Source organism: Oncorhynchus tshawytscha, linkage group LG30 (genome assembly GCF_018296145.1).
Source record: "Oncorhynchus tshawytscha isolate Ot180627B linkage group LG30, Otsh_v2.0, whole genome shotgun sequence".
NCBI lineage: Eukaryota > Metazoa > Chordata > Actinopteri > Salmoniformes > Salmonidae > Oncorhynchus > Oncorhynchus tshawytscha.
The window spans coordinates 9,956,907-9,967,204 of record NC_056458.1 but is presented as its reverse complement, the minus strand read 5'-3'; positions in this window follow the sequence as shown (position 1 = coordinate 9,967,204).

Genomic DNA, 10,298 nt, shown 5'->3' with positions numbered 1-10,298 from the left:
TAAGTTTAGGAGTTAGGTTAAAGGGTTAAGGTAAGAGTTAGGGGAAGGGTTAGCTAACATGCTAAGTAGTTGAAAAGTAGCTAAAAAAAAGTAGTAAATAGTTTAAATGAGTGAAAATGCTAAAGTTGTCTGTGGTGAGATTCGTTTTTTGCCTTAAGTAACCTTGTGTCTTATATAACCATGCCAAATGTAACATATCATACTAATTTGAGTGTACCGGATTAACATGTACTATGTTACATCTCGTCTATGAGACCGGGCTGTCCAGACATATGTGCCCCACAATAATTATAATTATTATTTAACCAGGCAATAAATAACTAAAGTGCCTTATGAAACCAAGACGCAGAATTTCATGTCTACCAAAGTAAGCCTGGAGAAAAGCCCTGTCAAACACATTATTTCATATCATATTAACGCTTGTCTGCCATCCTGTGGTTTAATTGTGTTACTGCACCCACGACCAGAGCCACAGGCACCGCCACATAAAAGGCCACCTTTGTTTGGACAAAATCCAATATCAAAGAAATGTCTTCTGTCTTATCAAAATATAATTGAGTGTCCAACTGTAACATGTTTATTGGTTTGTTTTGAGTTGATTTGTTTAAAAAAAATAACCAACTTAAAGTTCACATATAGGCTACTCCAAAACCCAAACTCTTATAAGCCCTTTCACACTGGGCACAAACGTCAATTCAACATCTATTCCACGTTGGTTCAACGTAGTTTTATTGAAATGACGTGGAAACAACGTTGATTCAACCAGTGTGTGACCAGTGGGTTTCTTCCCTCATCCTGCCAACTGAAGAGGCATATTTAAAAAAAAATCATAGCCCAAAGCTGTTTTATTAAATTATTCCAATTGACATTGTCACTCAACTTGTTCATAACAAATCTAAATAATGATTTCATGTTTCTGTATCATTATGGACTATGAAGAACACCCAGCCAAAAACACCCAATTCTGCCTATAGTAATTTGATAGATAGGACCTTTATTTGAATCCAAGTTTCTCTGGAGACATAATAACAAGTTGTCCATACCACCAGAGGGTGGACAGGGACCTGTATCAGTGATTTTGACCAGATAGAGACAAATCATCTGCAGAGACATAGCTTCCCATGTATTCGCCTAGGATTGTACTTTTCTATACCATGTATCTTATGATGGACAAAACACAAAATTACCTTATTTTTGTGCGTATAACAATCTGCCAGTGGTATACATTCTTATAACTGCAATACAGACATTAGATTCACTCTGAATATACACAGAGAGCTGTATTGGTATTTACTTCCAAAGAGTAATTATTCTAGGGCAAATCTAAAAAAGTATTCATTTGAATCGAGGTTTCTCTCGAGACATAATATTAAGTTATACATATCCTCAGAGGGTGGAGGGGGGCTTGTTCGATCGACAGATATCCTGCAGAAATGGAGCACCTGTACTCACCTATGGTTATAACTTGTTATAACTAGGTATGGCCGTGTACAAAATCAAAATTACCATAGATATGTGCTGAGTTGAGGTCAAAAAAGCTCATAAAAGTCTGTCGGTGGTATACATACTTGGTACAACTGTAATAGATAAACCAGCAGCTGCCCTCTGAATGTACACATGGTGCTATGTAGTTATTCTGCGGAAAATGTTATATGAATACCAGAATTCCTGAAATATCCTCCAGTATTTTGTATGTGCAACTTGTTATTGTATTTGGGTTGCTATAACATTTAGTTTGAAATTACTTTTGGGCATGTGTAAGGGTTTTCCTCCTCTTCATCTGAAGAGGAGAGGCGAGAAGGATCAGAGGACCAATATGCGGCGTGGTAAGTGTCCATGGTTCTTTCAATAAGAAAATCTCAACATGAACACAACTGATACAAAAACAATAAACGTGAAACGAACGAAAACCGAAAACAGTACCGTGTGGTGAAAAGCACAGACACGGAAACAAACACCCACAAACAAACAGTGAAGCCCAGGCTACCTAAGTATGATTCTCAATCAGAGACAACTAATGACACCTGCCTCTGATTGAGAACCATACTAGGCCGAAACATAGAAATCCCCAAATCATAGAAAAACAAACATAGACTGCCCACCCAACTCACGCCCTGACCATACTAAATAATGACAAAACAAAGGAAATAAAGGTCAGAACGTGACAGCATGCTTTTTGAAGCATCCTGCAATAAGCACTACCACTCCCATTATTTCCGTAGCAGAAATGCTAATGATGGTGTACCGGCCCTATAAATGGCATTCATTGTTACCACATAAATAAGACAAAATTCATATTTACTTCAAAATTCTAAAAACGAAGTCATACTACAATCAAATGATTGTAAATCAGCTTTTTATTACCAGTGTGCATTGTACTTCGGAAAAAATGCTGCACATATTTAAGGCAACGATTGACATTTTAGTTTGACAGCAGATATGCAAATCAACTTTTTTTCATATGTAACATTGTTTACATGTCTAATGTAAATAATGTTACAATCGAAATTCTTAGGGCCATGTAAGTTATAGCAGAGGTCAAATGAGGTCACATGTATAAAGTGCACCGTCTTCACTGGTATTCACGTGAGAACGTGAGAACGTGGATGTGAACTCAGGAGTCTTGCTTGTTAAAACACTGACTTAGTCCACTCAGCCAGTCTTCATGAATAAACTGCTGTGCTGAACATGACTTAACATGGACTCAAGATAACATTTACTACAGTCATTATTTTTTTTAAGTCCACGTTAAATCAACTTACCTCAGGTCTGAACAGGGCCAAGGGAGAATGTTTTTTTTTGTGTGATATTCCACCTTTATTGTTTCATACCTTCATATCAGAAGACAAATGTTTAGATTAAAGGCAAGATGTGAACCTCAAACATTGTGCTTGTGTACTTTTCTGAATTCCCCCAGTCTGAGGCATAGTGGTGGAGAAGGGGCATTCAAGGGCAGCCGTGCCTGCCTCTTGCAAACTCTATGGTCAATTGTAAAAAACAGGCACCTCCCCTGGACGGAAGTGGCTGGACGCCTGATGGAAAAATGGTGTCCCTTGACAGGGTAAGAACAAGACGTATGTCAGGAGAACTGCAGTATTATCATAAGGATACTTGGAATACAGAGGAGGAATGAAGGGAAATGGGGAGAAAGAGGAGGTTGAAGAGAGAGGGAAGAAGAGGGTGAGCTGGAATCGGTTAAAAATTGTGGAAAAGGAGATGGTTTGTTAAAGAAGAATGGTGTGGTGAAATTCTCGGAGCCCGAGGCTTGCACCGAGGGTCAGGATAAAGATGAGTCTGTGATGGTAGGAGTGTCACGCCCTGACCTTAGTATTCTTTGTTTTCTTTATTGTTTTGGTTAGGTCAGGGTGTGACATGGGTGATATGTGTGTTTTTGTCTCGTCTAGGGTGTTTGTACTATCTAGGGTTTTTTGTAGATTTATGGGGTTGTTTCCATCTAGGTGTTTATGTAGGTCTATGGTTGCCTAGATTGGTTCTCAATTAGAAGCCGGTGTTTATCGTTGTCTCTGATTGGGAACCATATTTAGGCAGCCATATTCTTTGGGTATTTTGTGGGTGATTGTTTCCTGTGTCAGTGTTTGTGCCACACGGGACTGTTTCGTTTCCATTTCACTTTGTTATTTTGTATTTGTGTCATGTTCAGTCTTTTCTATTAAAACAAGGACACTTACCACGCTGCGTATTGGTCCGATCCTTGCTACACCTGTTCAGACGAAGAGGAGGAAATCCGTTACAGAATCACCCACCAACAGAGGACCAAGCGGCGTGGTAACGGGCAGCAGCATCAGCATCGAACACAAGAGTCATGGACTTGGGAGGAAATTCTAGACGGGAGAGGACCCTGGGCACAGCCAGGGGAATATCGCCACCCCGAAGCAGAGCTGGAGGCAGCGAAGGCAGAGAGGCATTGGTATGGGGGGAGGCACACAGGGAGTGTGGCAAAGCCAGGTAGGAGACCTGCGCCAACTTCCTGTGCTTACCGAAAAGCGAGAGGGACCAGGCAGGCACCGTGTTATGCGGTGGAGCGGAGAGCAGCTCCGCGTATCGGCCGGGCTAGAGTGGGCATCGAGCCAGGTGCCATGAAGCCGGCTTTACGCATCTGGTCTCCAGTGCGTCTCCTCGGGCCGGCGTACATGGCACCAGCCTTACGCATGGTGTCCCCGGTTCGCCAGCACAGCCCAGTGCGGCCTATTCCACCTCGCCACACTGGTCGGGCTATGGGGAGCATCCAACCAGGTAAGGTTGGGCAGGCTCGGTGCTCAAGAGCTCCAGTGCGCCTGCACGGTCCGGTCTATCCAGTGCTACCTCCACGCACCAGCCCTCCGGTGGCTGCCCCCCGCACCAGGCTGTCTCTCCTTCTTTTGCGGACAGGTGCTCCCACCTGTCCAGTGCTGCTAGAGTCTTCCTCCTCTCCAGCCAGAGTCTCCCGTCTGTCCTGAGCTGCTAGAGTCTCCCGTCTGTCCTGAGCTGCTAGAGTCTCCCGTCTGTCCTGAGCTGCTAGAGTCTCCCGTCTGTCCTGAGCTGCTAGAGTCTCCCGTCTGTCCTGAGCTGCTAGAGTCTCCCGTCTGTCCTGAGCTGCTGGAGTCTCCCGTCTGTCCTGAGCTGTCAGCCAGCCGGGAGCTGCCAGAGCCGTCAGCCAGCCGGGAGCTGCCAGAGCCGTCAGCCAGCCGGGAGCTGCCAGAGCCGTCAGCCAGCCGGGAGCTGCCAGAGCCGTCAGCCAGCCGGGAGCTGCCAGAGCAGTCAGTCAGTCCGGAGCTGCCCCTCAGTCCGGAGGTGCCCCTCAGTCCTGAGCTGCCCCTCAGTCCTGAGCTGCCCCTCAGTCCGGAGCTGCCCCTCAGTCCAGTGGGGCCCTTTTACTAGGGTTGCCAATCCTAGGTTGGCGGCGAGGGTCGCCGTTCCTAGGAGGCCACAAAAGCAGACTAAGACTATGGTGGAGTGGGGTCCACGTCCAGCACCCGAGCCGCCGCCGTGAAAGAGGCCCACCCGGACCCTCCCCTTTAGATTAGGTTTTTGCGGCCGGAGTCCGCACCTTTGTGGGGGGGTACTGTCACGCCCTGACCTTAGTATTCTTTGTTTTCTTTATTATTTTGGTTAGGTCAGGGTGTGACATGGGTGATATGTGTGTTTTTGTCTCATCTAGGGTGTTTGGACTATCTAGGGGTTTTTGTAGATTTATGGGGTTGTTTCCATCTAGGTGTTTATGTAGGTCTATGGTTGCCTAGATTGGTTCTCAATTAGAGGCAGGTGTTTATCGTTGTCTCTGATTGGGAACCATATTTAGGCAGCCATATTATTTGGGTATTTTGTGGGTGATTGTTTCCTGTGTCAATGTTTGTGCCACATGGGACTGTTTAATTTCCATTTCACTTTGTTATTTTGTATTTATGTCATGTTCAGTCTTTTCTATTAAAACAAGGACACTTACCACGATGCGTATTGGTCCGATCCTTGCTACACTTCTTCAGACGAAGAGGAGGAAATCCATTACAAGGAGTGACATTTTTGTAAAAAGTGGACCTTTGCCTTTGGCTGTACCATTTGTGGTTTCAGGGTGGATGAAAACAGAGTTGGGTGCTGTGGAATCGGTGAAGGTAACCAGAAGTGGTCTTGTGATAATTGTTTGTGTTTCTGCTGGTTAGAGGGAGCAGGCTCTCCGCATTAAAGGAATGGGGACAAAAGATGTGACTTGTTTTGCTCTCAAGAAAAGGGTGCCATTGAAGGAGTGATTATGGGGGTAGCGGTAAATGTGAAAGTTGACCAACTGAAGGAAAATTCCCGGTGTTTGTGATGCTCGTCATTTGGTGTGACAGACAGGTTGGCGTGAGTGGTGAAACACAAGATTCGTTGTCTGTTCTTTTGTGCCGAATACATTACGTTGTTACAGGTGTCAAGCATGTGGGCATGTGGCAGCAGTGTGTAGGGGGAGGTTCCTAGATGTGCAGAAGTGCAGAAGACAAAGCAATGTGTATCTTTGGGGAAAGTAGTGGTATGTGTTAATTGTAGGGGTGCCCATGGGGCTGGGGATCAGAAATGTCCATTGCGAGAGAGGCAGGTTGAGGTTTCCAGGGTTAGAGTAGTGCAGAAGTTTTCATATGCTGAGACTGTAAAGAAAGTAGAGAAAGATGGGTCAAGGAGGCGGGATCCTGAGAGGAGTGGCGTGAGTAGGATATCTGTACCAGTTCAAGTGATATACAGTGCATTCTGAAAGTATTCAGACCCCTTGACTTTTTCCAAATGTTATGTTACAGCCTTATTCTAAAAATATATAGATATTTTTTTTTTCATCAATCTACACAAAATACCCCATAATGACAAAGAAAAAACAGTTAAATCTATATTTGTTTTTGCTAAAATATCACATATTCAGACCCTTTACTCAGTACTTTGTTGAAGCAACTTTGCCAGCAATTACAGCCTTAAGTCTTCTTGGATATAACTCTACAAGCTTGGCACACCTGTACTTGGTGAGTTTCTCCCATTCTTCTCTACCGATCATCTCAAGCTCTGTCAGGTTGGATGGGGAGCGTCGCTGCACAGCTATTTTCAGGTCTCTGTTCGATTGGGTTCAAGTCCGGGCTCTGGCTGGGCCACTCAAGGACATTCAGAGACTTGTCCTGAAGCCACTCCTGTGTTGTCTTGGCTGTATGCTTAGGGTCATTGTCCTGTTGGAAGGTGAATCTTTGCTCCAGTTTGAGGTCTTGAGTGCTCTGGAGCAGGTTTTCATCAAGGATTTCTCTGTACTTTGTTCTGTTCATCTTTCCCTCGATCCTGACTAGTCTCCCAGTCCCTGCAACTGAAAAACAGCCCCACAGCATGATGCAGCCACCACCATGCTTTACCGTAGGGATGGTGCAAGGTTTCCTCCAGATGTGACGCTTGGCATTTAGGCCAAAAAGTTCAATCTTGGTTTCATCAGACCAGGGATTCTTGTTTCTCATGGTCAGAGTCCTTTAGGTGCCTTTTGGCAAACTCCAAACGGGCTGTCATGTGCCTTTTACTGAGGAATGGCTTTCATCTGACCACTCTACCATAAAGGCCTGATTGGTGGAGTACTGCAGAGATGGTTTTCCTTCTGGAAGGTTTTCCCATTTCCACAGAGGAACTCTGGAGCTCTGTCAGAGTGACCATCGGGTTCTTGGTCACATCCCTGACCAAGGCCCTTCTCCCCCGATTGCTCAGTTTGGCCAGGCTGCCAGCTCTAGGAAGAGTCTTGGTGGTTCCAAACTTCTTCTATTTAAGAGTGATGGAGGCCACTGTGTTCTTGGGGACCTTCAATGCTGCAGACATTTTTTGGTACCCTTCCCAAGATCTCCGCCTCAACACAATCCTGTCTCAGAGCTCTATGGACAACTGTGGGACCTTATATAGACAGATGTGTGCCTTTGCAAATCATGTCGAATCAATTGAATTTACCACAGGTGGACTCCAATCAAGTTGTAGAAACATCTCAATCTGAGCTCAATTTCAAGTCTCATAGCAAAGGGTCTGAATATTTATGTAAATACGTATTTCTGTTTTGTATTTTCAATACATTTGCAAAAATGTCTAAAAACATGTTTTTGCTTTGTCATTATGGGGTATTGTGTAGAGATTGAGGAGGGAAAAAAAATATGTAATACATGTTAGAATAAGGCTGTAACGTAACAAAATGTGAAATGTCTCAGGGTCTGAATACTTTCCGAATGCAATGTATGCTTCAGTAAGAATTGATTTTTGTTTTTAGCATTTATAGCAATGGTTGTCAACTGTACTGCAGGGACGTTTTTTTAAAACTATTTTAAAGCTTATTTCCTGCAATTCTATGTATTTTGATATGTCTTAGGCCAATGAGCAGGGTGGAAAATTAAAACCACAGGTCAGGTGTATTTAGGATGCTTTGAACATTAAATTAACACTCAAAATATGTTGCCTTTGTCACTTGAAATTTCATCCCCCAAAAAATCAAGTATGCTAATATCATTTTTTACATATTTTGGGGGTGATTTGAAACTTTTTTCAGAATTTGTAGGCAACATGTGCCAGGGAGTGGCACCACTACAGTAAGGATGGAAGAAAATCCTGCTCTCCAGGAGGGTTGGCATGCTCTGATCTGTTTCCCAAGTGCTGAGTGTTTGAAAATGTTCTTCTTATAACAATTCATTTCTCAAAATCAGCCAAACTTCGAAAAATCGAATGAATATCAATTATTCGGGTGGTTTATGCCTACCAGTTTAAGATCCTTGCCATCTTACTCTACGTAGACAAAATATGGCATTTATGAGTTGTGTCCCCCTACCATCTCTGCCTAGCATGTGCACAATACTAAAATGTCAAATATAATATTTGAGTTCTGGAGCATTTTATCCAATGCTTATTTTAAAAATGCATAGCTTCATATGATTCATTTTCAAAGACACAAGAAGGCATATCATATTTCAAATATGGAATTACACTGTTAAAATTGTGAAGAAGCGAAATAATAAAATAAATGTAGGGAATAATAATTACCCTATATTTTACCCCAATGTTAAGAATGAGAATTGTCCAACTGATCAGGTAAATAGATAATAAAATATCCTGATGACTAGACTACACCCTAAACAAAATATTTGTCTATTTATTTTCCAACCTCTAGAATCAAACGTACACTTGGGTTCACATCACAATCTGTTGGACATAATTATTTTCATAGTTACAAATCAGGTCACCCTGCAAACTTCCCTGCTAAAACATACTGTAGGTCTGTTTGCTGCCTTTTCATTGTCACAGTCTAAAAGCCCATCTCGAAACGAGGGGACTAATGTAAATGTGTATTAAATCGACTTTAGTACATGCTGTCAAAAGGCTGCATTCTGCAATAGGGACGGAAGTTACAGCAACCTCATTTTGTTGACAACCATTGTACATAAAACAGCATTTGCGTGCTGTTCTCTGCTGAGTTTATAAAACTGCAAAAATAGCGTTTTCATTGTCTCCATTAAACGCCACTCTAATCGTGAGAGGCGTTTCTTTAAAACATGCATCCAATCCCCATGAGCCCTTACATAACTTGACCAATCATATGCTTCAATGTGCCGCGGTTCACAGTGCAGTGGCAAAACAGGACAATAATGATTGAGGTTCCACTCGTGATTTTAAAGGAAAGGTTCACCCATTTTTAATGTTATATTGTTTTTGTGTATCTCTGAGGGATGTTCTATCCCTGTGTCATTTAATGTTTTGAAGTGTGTGTGAGTTTCCCATGCCAATAAAGCCATTTGAATTGATATTAGAAAGGAGATATGAAACCAATGAAGGATTGTGTAACGCCACACCCAGTAGATTGTCGACCAATCGCGTTCACGTTGTCATGCTGCGTCACGCGTTTGTTAAACCTATCGTCACGCAATCCCTTCTCAAACGTATGTCTGTGTCGAGAAACGTGCCTCTTTTCTAGAAAGTACGTAATTTTGAGATTTCAAAGCAATACGATATTACAAAGAGCAAGTTAATTATCTCACATCTCGGAAAATATGTGTAATCTTGTATTTGTTGACGAAATTCGTGCTAATCTTGGGTTTTGAGCTGGCGCCCAATCCTTGCAGGACCGCTCCTTGTCTCAGAATCGCCCAGAATGCTCCGCGCGGGCCATTGACGTAGCATGGGCAACGTTTCCCATTGCCTCTAGTATATATATTGTAACGACCCTGGGTTTATACATTTCCAAGTTTATAAACCCAGGGTCGTTACTATATATATATATATATATAATGCCTTTGTGAATGTAAGACTTTCTCACTCTGAGGCATATACAGGTTGAACATGGTGAGACGCCTAAATTGATATTGCAGGATGTTTAGACGATTGAACAGCTAACTAGCTACTTTACATGCTGATATTGTCTTTGGTATTATTTTAAATTTGTATTATTTATTTTTTACTATGAACACAACAAACACAAAAAAAACAGAAATATACAAACAAGAGTACATAAACTTAACAGACAGGGCTATTACATATCAAGATAAATGTTCAATTTGTTAAATAATGTGAAGAGTTCTCTGCCCATTTCCTTTTATGGATAAAGAATCTTCCACGAAAGATAAACAAATTAACAATGAAAGTTAAGTCAGGGTCCATATAAATTGGGTCTTTGGTATTAGTGTGTAGTTACGTTGTCTAGCTAGCTACATAGCCAGCCAGCCCATAGAGAGAGCATTGCAATGTGTATTTTGTAGTTGACTTGAGCTGCAACGATTTCCACAATGATTTTCCATGTTGCTACCAACCTTATGATAACGTCAAAATGAAACATTTTGTTC